Genomic DNA, 14,565 nt, shown 5'->3' with positions numbered 1-14,565 from the left:
AGATGGAGAGTACAGACACAACCATATAGATGGAGAGTATAGACACAATCATATAGGTGGAAAGTATAGACACAATCATGTAGATGGAGAGTATAGACACAATCATATAGGTGGAAAGTATAGACACAATCATATAGATGGAGAGTACAGACACAACCATATAGATGGAGAGTATAGACACAATCATATAGATGGAGAGTACAGACACAACCATATGGATGGAGAGTATAGACACAATCATATAGATGGAGAGTACAGACACAACCATATAGATGGAGAGTACAGACACAATCATATAGGTGGAAAGTATAGACACAATCATATAGATGGAGAGTACAGTCACATTCATATAGTTTGAGAGTACAGACACAATCATATAGATGGAGAGTACAGACACAACCATATAGATGGAAAATATAGACATAATCATATAGATGGAGAGTACAGACACAACCATATAGATGGAAAATATAGACACAATCATATAGATGGAGAGCATAGACACATTCAGATAGATGTAGAGTATAGACACAATCATATAGATGGAGAGTATAGACACAATCATATAGATGGAGATTATAGACACAATCATATAGATGGAGAGTACAGACACAGCCATATAGATGGAGAGTACAGACACAACCATATAGATGGAGTATAGACACAATCATATAGATGGAGAGTACAGACACAACCATATAGATGGAGAGTATAGACACAATCATATAGATGGAGAGTACAGACACAACCATATAGATGGAGTATAGACACAATCATATAGATGGAGAGTACAGACACAACCATATAGATGGAGAGTATAGACACAATCATATAGATGGAGAGTACAGACACAACCATATAGATGGAGTATAGACACAATCATATAGATGGAGAGTACAGACACAACCATATAGATGGAGAGTACAGGCACAACCACAACAATCTGTCCCATTTTTCACTTCACATGCAGCAAGAGGGATTGTGGGAAAGTGTTTGCACTGTTGCCTGGCAACAGCAGAGTCACAGTTGCTATCACTTCAAAAATGTTTGACATGTCTTAGAGTAATGCGAAAGGTTTTTGTTTGGTCAGAGTCTGGGGGTTCTCACTCCCACTGATCTCTAGAGCCAGGAGAAGTTCTTCACTCCCCGGCCCAGCTCACTGCAGGGGCCATTGTAGTCTATGGAGCCAGGAGAAGTTCTCAGCTATGTACTTCACTCCCCGGCCCAGCTCACTGCAGGGGACCATTGTAGTCTATGGAGCCAGGAGAAGTTCTCAGCTATGTACTTCACTCCCCGGCCCAGCTCACTGCAGGGGACCATTGTAGTCTATGGAGCCAGGAGAAGTTCTCAGCTATGTACTCCACTCCCCGGCCCAGCTCACTGCAGGGGACCATTGTAGTCTAGGGATCCAGGAGAAGCACTCAGCTATCTAGTTCACTCCCCGGCCCAGCTCGCTGCAGGGGACCATTGTAGTCTATGGAGTCTCCAGCAGAGAGACAGACATTGCAGTGAGCCATGGAGGAAAAATCAGGGAGATATTGCCTCATAATAAAAATCACTTACATTTAACCTTAAAAAGAAAAAACATCCAGAGTAAAAGCAGAAGTGCAGCCCACCGCTGTTTAACCCCTCAAGGTCACAGACAATTTTAATTTTTCTACTTTTGTTTTTTCCTCGTCGTGTTTAAAAGACCATAGCGCTTGCATTTTCTTCAACCACAGGCCCACATGAGCCCTTATTTTTTGTGATACCAATTGTACTTTTTAATGACAGTTAATTTTTGCATAAAATATGCTTCAAAACGGGGAAAAATATTTCTGTGTTGAAATTGAAAAGAAAAGCATTTTTTTCTATGGGGGGGGTCCTGTTTACGCCGTTCGTTCTAGCGTAAAACTGACATGTTATATATCAGGGGCGGGGAACCTCCGGCCCGCGGGCCGCATCCGGCCCCTGAGACCTCCCGATGCGGCCCGCGGCCCGCAGCTCCCCTGTGATGCGCGCCGCTCTAGAGGAGGAAGGAGCCGGCATACACAGCATCCTCTGGTGTCTGTGACAGCTGCCGGACACAGGAGGATGCTGTCTATGCCGGCTTCTTCCCCAGCAGAGCGGCGCGTGTCTTCAGTCTCCTGCGGGCCGCGCGCGATGACGTCATTTCATCGCGCGCCGCCTGCAGGAGAAAGACCGGCACAGAGGACCTGGGACAGAAGAGGACATGGGCAGCGTGGGAGCGGAGGTAAGGTGAGTGGGATGTTTATTTTTTTTTATTTGGGGGTTAACTAGGCCACCAGGGACATGCCTGATGGGGGTTAACTAGGCCACCAGGGACATGCCTGATGGGGGTTAACTAGGCCACCTGGGACATGCCTGATGGGGGTTAACTAGGCCACCAGGGACATGCCTGATGGGGGTTAACTAGGCCACCAGGGACATGCCTGATGGGGGTTAACTAGGCCACCAGGGACATGCCTGATGGGGGTTAACTAGGCCACCAGGGATATGCCTGATGGAGGGTTAAATAGGCCACCAGGGACATGCCTGATGGGGGTTAACTAGGCCACCAGGGACATGCCTGATGGGGGTTAACTAGGCCACCAGGGACATGACTGATGGGGGTTAACTAGGCCACCAGGGACATGACTGATGGGGGTTAACTAGGCCACCAGGGACATGCTTGATGGGGGTTAACTAGGCCACCTGGGACATGACTGATGGGGGTTAACTAGGCTACCAGGGACATGACTGATGGGGGTTAACTAGGCCTACCAGAGGCATCACTGGGGGGGTTAACTAGGCTACCAGGGACATGACTTGGGGGTTAACTAGACTACAAGGGGCATCACTGGGGGGGTTAACTACAATAGCAGGGGCATCACTGGGGGTTAACTACAATAGCAGGGGCACTAGGGGAACAATACTGTGCCTTGCCCCGGGTGCTGCAAACCCACCCTACTAACTGCCGCACACGGTATGCGACCCTCGAATGATTTTATTAATGCCCGACTGGCCCTCGACATGGAAAAGGTTCCCCACCCCTGTTATATATGATAAATTACAATGATCGGAAACTTATAAAACTTTCTTTTTATTTGACGGCTTTAAAAAAATTTTAACTTAAGAAGGATAATTAGATGTTTTTAAAATGTCTGAATTCACATCCCAATAACGCCGTTATTTTTTTTGTCTATGGGACTATATGAGGCGGCACTTACTTTCTAACAGTATCTTGCTTGCGTATATGTGACTTTTTTTAATTTGCTAGACCACTGGGGAAACCGATACCGCCATTAGACCATTAGGGAAGCTGCTACCTCCACTAGACCACTGGGGGAGCTGATACCCCCACTAGACCACTGGGGAAGCCAATACCCCCGCTAGACCACTGAGGAAGCGATACTGCGGCTAGATCACTGGGAAAGCCGATACCCCCCCTAGACCACTGGGAAAGCCGATACCCCCGCTAGACCTCTGGGGAAGCTGATACCCCTGCCACACCACTGGGGAAGCCGATAGCCCCGCTAGACCACTGGGAAAGCTGATACCCCCGCTAGACCACTGGGGAAGCCGACACCCCCACTAGAGCACTGGGGAAGCTGATTCCCCCCCTAGACCACTGGGGATGCCTTTTTTGACATCATTTAAATGGTTAATTAGCTGGCGCGGCACTGTACAAAGCGGACTCAACGACTCAGCAGCATAATGGCATACATTTATGTCATATGTTGGTGAAGGAAGGGACCTCACGAACATCATTAGCAATGGATGGAATGATCATTGAGCCGTGTTATAGACTTTGTAAGTAAGTGCTGATCTATCAGATCGGTTATCGTTTACACACAGTGCACCAGAGGAGCCCATTGGGGCATCAATGCTGGAGCAGTCAGGGAGTTAGGATTAGGAAAAACACAGATATATATATATATATATTTATTTTTTTGCAAAAAGAGTGCCACCCCTAGTCCCCAGGTTGTGAGTGATATTACACTTCATCACCGTTCACTTCAATGCAGAACCCCCACCCAAACTGAGGACAGTAGAGGAGATTTTGGATAAGGAACCTTTTTTTTTTTTTCTAAATCAACAACATGAACTGCAGTTAGATTAATATTAAACCTTCTGTACAAGCACTATATGGACATGATCACACTAAGTATAACACCGGCCGTTCTGTGACCCGGCTGGATCACAGAATGGTCGGTGTTACTGAAGATCATCCCGACCAGTACTGCAATTCTGCTGAATTTGGATGCAGGTGCATCCATGTGCGCCCGCACCTGAATTCACCGCTGCACACAGTGGAGCATGCGCCCGGAGCAGCGCGCTCCATTGTGTGAACTGACAGGTTCTCTGCGGCCGTGATTTATACAACACATACGTTGTGTAAACATGGCCTAAAATGGTCGAATACATCACAATCCAAGGGACAAAACGAGCAGAACGACATCTCCACACAAAAGCTTTAACAAATTCTTAGTGGATCAATTGCTACTAAAATGTAGATTGTAATTTATAAATATAAAATGAGCAGAAAAAGGTCTAAAATGGAAAACATGTCATCGCAATGTACTTCTCGCCTATGTAAAAATATATCAAATTATAAATTACAGAACCATGTCTAGCTAAGACTTGGATCACGCTGTGTTTTTGCAATCCAATTTCTGCAAAAACTGATGAAAAAATTTATGCATTTGTGATTAAAAAAAAGCATCAGTTTTTTAAGCGTACACAAAAACGTGATAGACCACATTATCTCCTATCTATCTATCTATCTATCTATCTATCTATCTATCCATCTATCTCCTATCTATCTATCTATCTATCTATCTATCTATCTCTCTCTCTCCCTCTCTACTATTATTAGTCCAATATCTTAATAGAGGACAATCTCTGATGACGCATAAAGCGGGTATCATATCCATCATAATAATATCAGGGACGTCCATTCACCTTTGTAACCAACACAAATCCCATAGACGTATCTTACCGGCGTAGCTGAGTGTGGCCACCAGAATGGCCATATACAGGATGTACATTGTGTCCGGACAGTTGTGGCGTGTGAGTGAGCAGAAATGTCTCCTATATATAAGGACAGGGCAGGTAGGAGGGGGAGTGTAATTATTAGAATAACCAGAGTTGAAGTTAAAGTTGTCACTTAGAGGGAAGATGAAAGAAAATTTAACACTTTCCTTGCTGGTGTTATATAAACAATTCCAACCTGTGAGGAATGTAGGTCAGAATGTGATGATCTGCAGAGAGCACCACTTTACTGTGACATGTTGTCTCTACCCTACCCTGAAGACACATAGCATACGCCACATCCCTGTGAGACTGGAGGGAACAATCACTCACTGAACATAAGCGTCAACTTCTTTTTTGAAAAATATATTATAACAAGTGGTGGGCAGTAGATTACATGTGATAGGACGCTGATCCAGGGATTATTCTGATTGTCATATTGGAGTCGAGAAGGAATTTTCTCTCTGTGATGGGGTGATTGGCATCTGCCTCATAAGGGTTTGTGCCTTCCTCTGGATCAACACAGTAGGATTTCTGTAGGTTGAACTTGATGGACTCTTGTTTTCTTTAAACCTTATTAACTATGTCACTATGTTATGACTGTTCAGCACATGTAATAATAATTTGAATTGGCCATTGAGTCATCTTCTAGGAGGTTTTAGCTAGGCCCTACTTAAAGGGATTATCCAGGATTAGAATTACCCCTGTCTTCGGGTCGTGTGCAGCATTGTAACTTAGTTTTATTGACATGAAGAGAGTTGTAATACCACACATGACCTGAGAATAGGGGTGGCACTGTTTTTGGAAGAAAGCGGCTATATTTTTCTAATCCTGGATAACCCCTCTAAATCTCTTTCTGGGAAAGATGGATGACAACCGACAAAGTTACTGAATAAAGGACACATCCGCGGTGAGGCGGCAGGACGCTGTCCAGTGTGGGAACCATTCGTTGCTGCCGAGTACATTTCTGGTAAACTACATTTAGAAGGAAGATCCAGTTGAGCAATCTTCATTGCTCTTGGGGCATACACGTCACAGTGTGCAGACGCAGCTGCCTAACAAAAGGTTCTGTGCACGAGTATGGAACTCGCCCATGGCATCTCCACATTAACCCTTATAAACAGAAACTGGGTCTGCACACGCACCTTCACAAGACTTGATTAGATTGCTTTAACCCCTTGACGAGGTAGGTAGGGGAGTTCAGAAGGGGGGTCACACTGTGACCCTGTCCCCTCTGAACCACATCCGGCTAATTAGCCATTTAAATGTAGCTGTCAAAACTGACAGCTGCATTTGAATGGCTTTTTTCCCTCATCGATGGTGGTAGAGTGGGCGGATCACCCCTCCCACAATGCGATCGTGGAGGGGCGATCTATGCTTGTTGCCAAGACGGCAGCACTTAGTAATGGACCACTGATCTCATTGATCAATGCAGTATGCATGTACTGCATTGATCTCTATGAGAGATCAGTATAGTTAACATAAAAGTCCCCCAGGGGGACTTCAAATTACAATGTTAAAAAAAAGACGTTTTTTCATTATTAAAAAATCTCGCGTCCCACGGCCTGACGAAGCGGGGGACCCCTTGAAACAGCTGTAGCCACCGTCTACAGTGATCATGCTTTCAGCCTCCCTCCCTGCCCCGATGATTATCCCAGCATCTTACAATATTGTTTTTCATTAGCTTTGAGCACCCCACAAATACTTAATTAGTTATAGAAAGCATCTTGTATGCAACACAGAAACATCTCTGCATAAGTACCTCCAATCAACATATCGTACCTCAATTCACTGACAGGAAACAAGGATAGTGCAGAAAATCTAACTCTGTGCTTGTGAATTAAAGTGTTATAGTGTTATATGGATGGTGATAGAGATGGCGAAGATGGTGATAAATAAAATAAAAAAGTTATATGTTACCTATCGTGGTAATCGATAACATGTCAGTTTTACCATAGGGTGAATAGTGTAAACACAAAACCCCTTGAAATGAAAAAAATATGTTTGTTAGTTTTTTCATTTTCACTGCGCAAATATTTTTTTTCTGGTTTTGTTGCATGTTTTATGGAAAAATTAGGTATATCATTGCAAAGTAATAATTGGTGTTGCAAAAAGTAAGGGCTCATGTGGGTCTGAAGGTGAAAAAGTGCAAGTGCTTTGACCTTTTAAATACGAGGAGGAAGAACAAATGTGCAAAAACAAAAATTGCCCAGGTCATCAAAGGGCTAAGATCACACACCGTCAAAATCACGGCGTTTTTTTGCTGTTACGTGATGGCTGTCCAATAAAAACAGTCGTCATTATGACGGTGTGTGAACATAGCCTACATCTGCTAACTTGTGGTGACTTGCAGAACACATGACGATGTTCAGTGTATAGCAGTAAACTATGGTCTGTTCCCAAGGGCAAACCCTTATGTATACAGATGGGAAAAGACATTAGCTATACGTCATAGTAAAGTAAGAAACTGCAGCAACATTCTGCGGAATAAAATGTAACATAAACTTTAATGTTGCAATGCTTATGTGGTGTCCCACTAGGGTTGTTACTATTATCCACACCCTTCATAAAAGTCTGTACTTTTTGTAGTCCTATTGCAGCTGAAGTGTTACTAGAGATGACCACTAGATGTCGCTGTATTGTATAATTAAACCTTAGGGGACACAGCCAGTTTTCATTTTTGCGTTTTCGCTTTTCCCTCCTCGTGTATATAAGGCCATAGCGCCTGCATTTTTCCACCTAGAGACCCAAATGAGCCCTTATTTTTTGCGCAACTAATTGTACTTTGCTATGGCAGATGTAATTTTTGCCTAAAATGTGCCGGGAAACCAGAAAAAAATTATATGTGTGGTGAAATTGAAAAAAACATTTTTTTTTATTTTTTATTTGGGGGGGGGTTTGTTTTTACTCCGTTCGCCCTGGGGTAAAACTGAATTGTTATATATGTTCCTTAAGTTGTTATGATTACAACGATATGTAACATGTATAACTTTTATTTGATTTGATGGCTTGTAAAAAATTAAAACCTTTTAAAGAAAATATATGTTCCTTAAAATCGCTCCATTCCCAGGCTTATAGCGCTTTTATCCTTTGGTCTATGGGTCTGTATGAGGTGTCATTTTTTTGCACCATGATGTGATCTTTCTATAGGTACCTTGATTGCGCATATACGACTTTTTGATTGCTTTTTATTACAATTATTCTGGATTTGATGCGACCAAAAATGCGCAATTTTGCACTTTGGGATTTTTTTGCGCTGACGCCGTTTACCGTGTGAGATCAGGAATGTGATTAATTAATAGTTTGGGCGATTACGCACGCGGCGATAGCAAACATGGTTGTTTATTTATTTTTATTTATAAAATGGGGAAAGGGGGGGGGGATTCAGACTTTTACTAGGGGAGGGGATTTTGTGTTATTAAAAATACATTTTTCTTTTACTTTACACATATACTAGAAGCCCCCCTGGGGGACTTCTAGTATATGCACTCTGATCTCTCATAGAGATCCATGCAGTATAGTTATAGTGCATGAATCCATGAGATCGGTGTTCTATTGCTTTTGGCTGCTGCGGCCAAAAGCAATAGAATGCCGAGTCGGGATCAGCGCCATTACGGCGCAGACCCCGGCCCGGGATGGATGCGGGGATCGCCCCCCCCGCAATCGCGCCACGGGGGGGAGGGGGGGCGATCCCCCCACTAGACCACCAGGGATGGAGATGAGCAAGTGTTTCCCCTCTGAACTCCTATAGCGGCACGAGGACGTTCAGTAACGTCCTGGTGCAACTATGGGTTAAAGTGTGGAAGCTGCACGGCTATTGTTATTTATGTAGACCAGTAGGATCTTTCCTTTCTTCTGTCCTATCACCTCCCTTTCTGCTCTTCTTTTGCACCCTTTCCACCCAACCAAAGCGCTTCTTACACGCTGGTTAGGAAGTTAGTCCCTTGGGTGAGGGAGGAGTCTTAGTTGAGATTCTGTAGAGAAAGGACGCAGCTCAGATAGCTCTCCACAATGGTTCTACCTGGGCCCTCGCCCTCTGCCAGGTCCCCTCAACAGACAAGTCGCAGTCTTAGTCAGTACCCTGCATGGGTAGGATGCAGGACACTGGTCTCTTACAAACTTCTTTCTTGACGCACCACACCTGCAGTATGCAATGCTAAACCCTTCAAGAGAGGACTAGCCTACAGATCATCTCAACCCACGCCGTGGATTAAGAGTTCTACAGTGTAGGACAGTATCCATTACAAAGCCAAAGAGCTAGGAACTGATCCGGGTGGAGAAAAGTTACTGGAAAAGTCTAGGAACTCCACCTCGCAATGTGAGTGTCAGTCAGGGAACCCTGCAGGGCACTCTGCTCATCCCAGGTAACAAGGTCTGGGGCCTGTGTTACCCATCAGTACAGTTCAGCCAAAGCTAGTGGGCATTAGGTGGTGTAAAGACTATAGGAAAAGTCAATACATGGGCACAGGTTGTTTCTTCTTCTTCTTCTACAAGTATTCTTCTTTACACTCCAACCTCCCGGCAGAGCACATTACTACTTGGGTTGAGACTGTCACGGCACTCCCTCTCTACTACGCTACCTCAGTACAACCTTATCAACTCTACTACATCCTACTCAGCACTTATCCCACAGATCTGGTGGTTCTATGTTTGTGTATTTATTGGAACTGTATCAAGTGTATCTCAAGATTCGTTGTATTACCTGCTGCACATTAACAAGTAGTAAACCCAGTCAGCGTTATCACCTGTGTCTGTGATTAGTCACTACCACCTGCACAGCACCTACTCCGCAACCTTGGGACATTTCCCCTTTCTGTGGGTGGCGTGTCCTACTACCATTCGGGAGGGTCATTACACCGCTCTGGCTACCTGTGACTACTCTATCCCAAAGGACCCTGCAGCAACCCAACAGGACACCGACCACAGGGGAAAAGGGTACAACCGGCCTTACACCTTATAAGCAGGCGTGCCATCACACCTGTGTGCCCACCAGGCCCTGGTGTCACGTGACAAAACCCTAAGGTCCGACTGTATCTCGGCTATCCACCACAGTAGTGGCGTCACACTTCCATCTAGCAAGTGACCGGTCGTCCCACATCTATAACACCATATGCTCACCACACTTAGGCACCATTCACACATCCGTGTCAGTTTTTAAAACATGAGGCCTCAAAGGGCTTCAGGGAAGTATCAGAATTTTCTGACAGTAATCAGTTTTTACCTTTAGTGTTTCCTGATTGGGAAAAAAAGTGTTTTCAATATGGTCTAGTATGCAAACAAATACTCCACATACATCACATACTTACATGTTTACATGTACCCCCATGGCTTCTCATGTACTGTGTCACTGTCTGCCCCCTCATGTACTTTGCCACTGTCTCCCCCTCATGTACTGTGTCACTGTCTCCTCCCTCATGTAGTTTGATACTGTCTCCCCCCTCATGTACTGTGCCACTGTCTCCTCCCTCATGTAGTTTGATACTGCCTCCCCCCTCATGTACTGTGCCACTGTCTCCTCCCTCATGTAGTTTGATACTATCTCCCCCCTCATGTACTGTGCCACTGTCTCCTCCCTCATGTAGTTTGATACTGTCTCCCCCTCATGTACTGTGCCACTGTCTCCTCCCTCATGTAGTTTGATACTGTCTCCCCCCTCATGTACTGTGCCACTGTCTCCTCCCTCATGTAGTTTGATACTGTCTCCCCCTCATGTACTGTGCCACTGTCTCCTCCCTCATGTAGTTTGATACTGTCTCCCCCCTCATGTACTGTGCCACTGTCTCCTCCCTCATGTAGTTTGATACTGCCTCCCCCCTCATGTACTGTGCCACTGTCTCCTCCCTCATGTAGTTTGATACTATCTCCCCCCTCATGTACTGTGCCACTGTCTCCTCCCTCATGTAGTTTGATACTGTCTCCCCCTCATGTACTGTGCCACTGTCTCCTCCCTCATGTAGTTTGATACTGTCTCCCCCCTCATGTACTGTGCCACTGTCTCCTCCCTCATGTAGTTTGATACTGTCTCCCCCTCATGTACTGTGCCACTGTCTCCTCCCTCATGTAGTTTGATACTGTCTCCCCCTCATGTACTGTGCCACTTTCTCCTCCCTCATGTAGTTTGATACTCTCTCCCCCTCATGTACTGTGCCACTGTCTCCTCCCTCATGTAGTTTGATACTGTCTCCCCCTCATGTACTGTGCCACTGTCTCCTCCCTCATGAAGTTTGATACTATCTCCCCCTCATGTACTGTGCCACTGTCTCCTCCCTCATGTAGTTTGATACTGTCTCCCCCTCATGTACTGTGCCACTGTCTTCTCCCTCATGTAGTTTGATACTTTCTTCCCCTCACATACTGTGTCACAGTCTCCCCCCTCATGTACTGTGCCACTGTCTCCTCCCTCATGTAGTTTGATACTGTCTCCCCCTCATGTACTGTGCCACTGTCTCCTCCCTCATGTAGTTTGATACTGTCTCCCCCCTCATGTACTGTGCCACTGTCTCCTCCCTCATGTAGTTTGATACTGTCTCCCCCTCATGTACTGTGCCACTGTCTCCTCCCTCATGTAGTTTGATACTGTCTCCCCCCTCATGTACTGTGCCACTGTCTCCTCCCTCATGTAGTTTGATACTGCCTCCCCCCTCATGTACTGTGCCACTGTCTCCTCCCTCATGTAGTTTGATACTATCTCCCCCCTCATGTACTGTGCCACTGTCTCCTCCCTCATGTAGTTTGATACTGTCTCCCCCTCATGTACTGTGCCACTGTCTCCTCCCTCATGTAGTTTGATACTGTCTCCCCCCTCATGTACTGTGCCACTGTCTCCTCCCTCATGTAGTTTGATACTGTCTCCCCCTCATGTACTGTGCCACTGTCTCCTCCCTCATGTAGTTTGATACTGTCTCCCCCTCATGTACTGTGCCACTTTCTCCTCCCTCATGTAGTTTGATACTCTCTCCCCCTCATGTACTGTGCCACTGTCTCCTCCCTCATGTAGTTTGATACTGTCTCCCCCTCATGTACTGTGCCACTGTCTCCTCCCTCATGAAGTTTGATACTATCTCCCCCTCATGTACTGTGCCACTGTCTCCTCCCTCATGTAGTTTGATACTGTCTCCCCCTCATGTACTGTGCCACTGTCTTCTCCCTCATGTAGTTTGATACTTTCTTCCCCTCACATACTGTGTCACAGTCTCCCCTCTCATGTACTGTGCCATTGTCTCCCCCTTTATGAACTGTGCCACTGTCTTCCCCTCATGTACTGTGTCACTGTCTCCCCCTTATATACTGTGTCATGTACTGTGTCACAGTCTCCCCTCTCATGTACTGTGCCACTGTCTCCCCCCTCATGTAATATGCCACTGTTCCCCCTCATGTGCTGTGTCACTGTGTCCCCCTCATGTAGTGTGCCACTGTCTCCCCCCTCATGTACTGTGCCACTGTCTCCCCCCTTTGTACTGTGCCACTGTCTCCCCCCTCTGTACTGTTTCCCTGTCTCCCCCCTCATATAATGTGTCACTGTCTCTCCCCTCTGTACTGTTTCCCTGCCTCCCCCTCATGTACTGTGCCACTGTCTCCCCCCTCTGTACTGTTTCCCTGCCTCCCCCTCATGTACTGTGCCACTGTCTCCCCCTTCATGTACTGTGCCACTGTCTCACCCCTCTGCACTGTTTCCCTGCCTCCCCCTCATGTACTGTACCACTGTCTCCCCCATCATGTACTGTGCCACTGTCTCACCCCTCTGCACTGTTTCCCTGCCTCTCCATCATGTACTGTGCCACTGTCTCCCCCCTCTGTACTGTTTCCCTGTCTCCCCCTCATGTAATGTGTCACTGCATCCCCCTCATGTAGTGTGGCACTCTGTGTACTGTGTCATCCTCTTATCTAAAATTCCCAACAAGAACTGCAGGACATTGTGGGGGTTGTAGTCATTGGGGGTGTAATTTCAGGGGAGTTGGAGGATGGAGGAGATCATTAGTGGTTTCCGGGGGGTGGACATGGTGGTATGGTTGATCACTGCTGAATTCAGGGAGGCGGGGCAGGGGGGCAGTAAGAGGCTGAGGGCCGGGATCATGTGCGCTCTGCTCCTGGAGCACTCTGGGAGCAGAGCGCACATGCCGTCTGTGTCTCTCTAGGGAGGTGGGGCTTGCGCTCAGCACTCCTTGCAGTCGCCCTGGCCTGTCTCCCGTCACCTGCCCAGGCCTGTCAATTGTCATCAGCACTTACCTGTTTCCTGTCACCCGGCCCGGCCTGTCGCTTGCTTGTCACCTGCCTGAGCCTGTCATTTGTCATCAGCCTTGACCTGTCACTAGAATTATGGGTGCTTTCCTGATGTACATGACCCCTCTTCACATGACCTATGTCCACATGACCCCCCTCCACATGACCCTCCCCCTCCACATGACCCTTCCCTCCACGTGACCTCTATCTACATGACCCCCCTCATATGCACAAGACACAAGACACCCCCCCACATAACTACCTCCTCATGACCCCACATCCACATGACCCCCCCCCTCCCCCCCAATTTATATGTGAATAGGATGTAATGCAACTGGAACATAATTCCTTCCCGACTCCAATATAACAATCTGAATAATCTCTGGATCAGCGTCTTATCACATGTAATCTAGTGCCCATTTTTTGTAATATTTTATTTATAGCGCATCCAGGCCTCACCTGTATTTATATAATGAATCAGCCATAACAGCATCATGTGGCAGAGCGCTCCATAGTCTCACTGCTCTTACAGTAAAGAATATAGAGAGTTCCATAGTCTCACTGCTCTTACAGTAAAGAATATAGAGTTCCATAGTCTCACTGCTCTTACAGTAAAGAATGTAAAGAGTTCCATAGTCTCACTGCTCTTACAGTAAAGAACAGAGAGTTCCATAGTCTCACTGCTCTTACAGTTAAGAATATAGAGAGTTCCATAGTCTCACTGCTCTTACAGTAAAGAATATAGAGTTCCATAGTCTCACTGCTCTTACAGTAAAGAATATAGAGTTCAATAGTCACACTGTTCTTACAGTAAATAATATAGAGTTCAATAGTCTCACTGCTCTTACAGTGAAGAATATAGAGTTCCATAGTCTCACTGCTCTTACAGTAAAAAACATAGAGAGTTTTATAGTCTCACTGCTCTTACAGTAAAGGATCCCCGTCTGTGATGGTGGTGAAACCTTCTTTCTGCTAAATGTAGAGGATGCCCCCATCACTAGAAAGATCTCTGTACTGTCCATTCATATATTTGTACATTGGGATCAGATCGCCCCTAAGACGTCTCTTCTCTAAATTAAATAGCCCCAAACTTGATAACCTGTCCCGATCCTGTCACCCACCCATTGCCTAAAATTTATGAATTTTAATATTCATGAACAGACACAAATCTCTTTACTACCAATGATTTTATTTGTATCAGAGCATATAGAATGTATAAATACAGAGAGAGCACAGCATATATATACAGAGAGTATATAGAATATATATGTGTATATATATTTATATATATACATATATATTTATATACACATACATATAGAGGTGTGTGTC

The 14,565-nt window shown here is 45.7% G+C and overlaps 1 protein-coding gene across 1 annotated transcript in view; it reads right to left on the bottom strand.

Annotated features, from left to right (window-relative positions):
- Nucleotides 1–977, bottom strand: part of LOC138793846 (pancreatic secretory granule membrane major glycoprotein GP2-like) — a 28,777-nt gene extending 27,800 nt beyond the window's left edge. The window contains exon 1 of the mRNA XM_069972557.1: nucleotides 935–977. The gene's annotated coding sequence lies outside the window, so the exon portion shown is untranslated. The remainder of the gene's footprint in view (nucleotides 1–934) is intronic.
- Nucleotides 978–14,565: the final 13,588 nt, after the last annotated feature.

The sequence above is a fragment of the Dendropsophus ebraccatus genome, chromosome 5, assembly GCF_027789765.1.
Source record: "Dendropsophus ebraccatus isolate aDenEbr1 chromosome 5, aDenEbr1.pat, whole genome shotgun sequence".
Lineage (NCBI taxonomy): Eukaryota > Metazoa > Chordata > Amphibia > Anura > Hylidae > Dendropsophus > Dendropsophus ebraccatus.
Note: the sequence above shows the minus strand (reverse complement) of the source record. Positions and strands in the feature narration are given on the sequence as shown.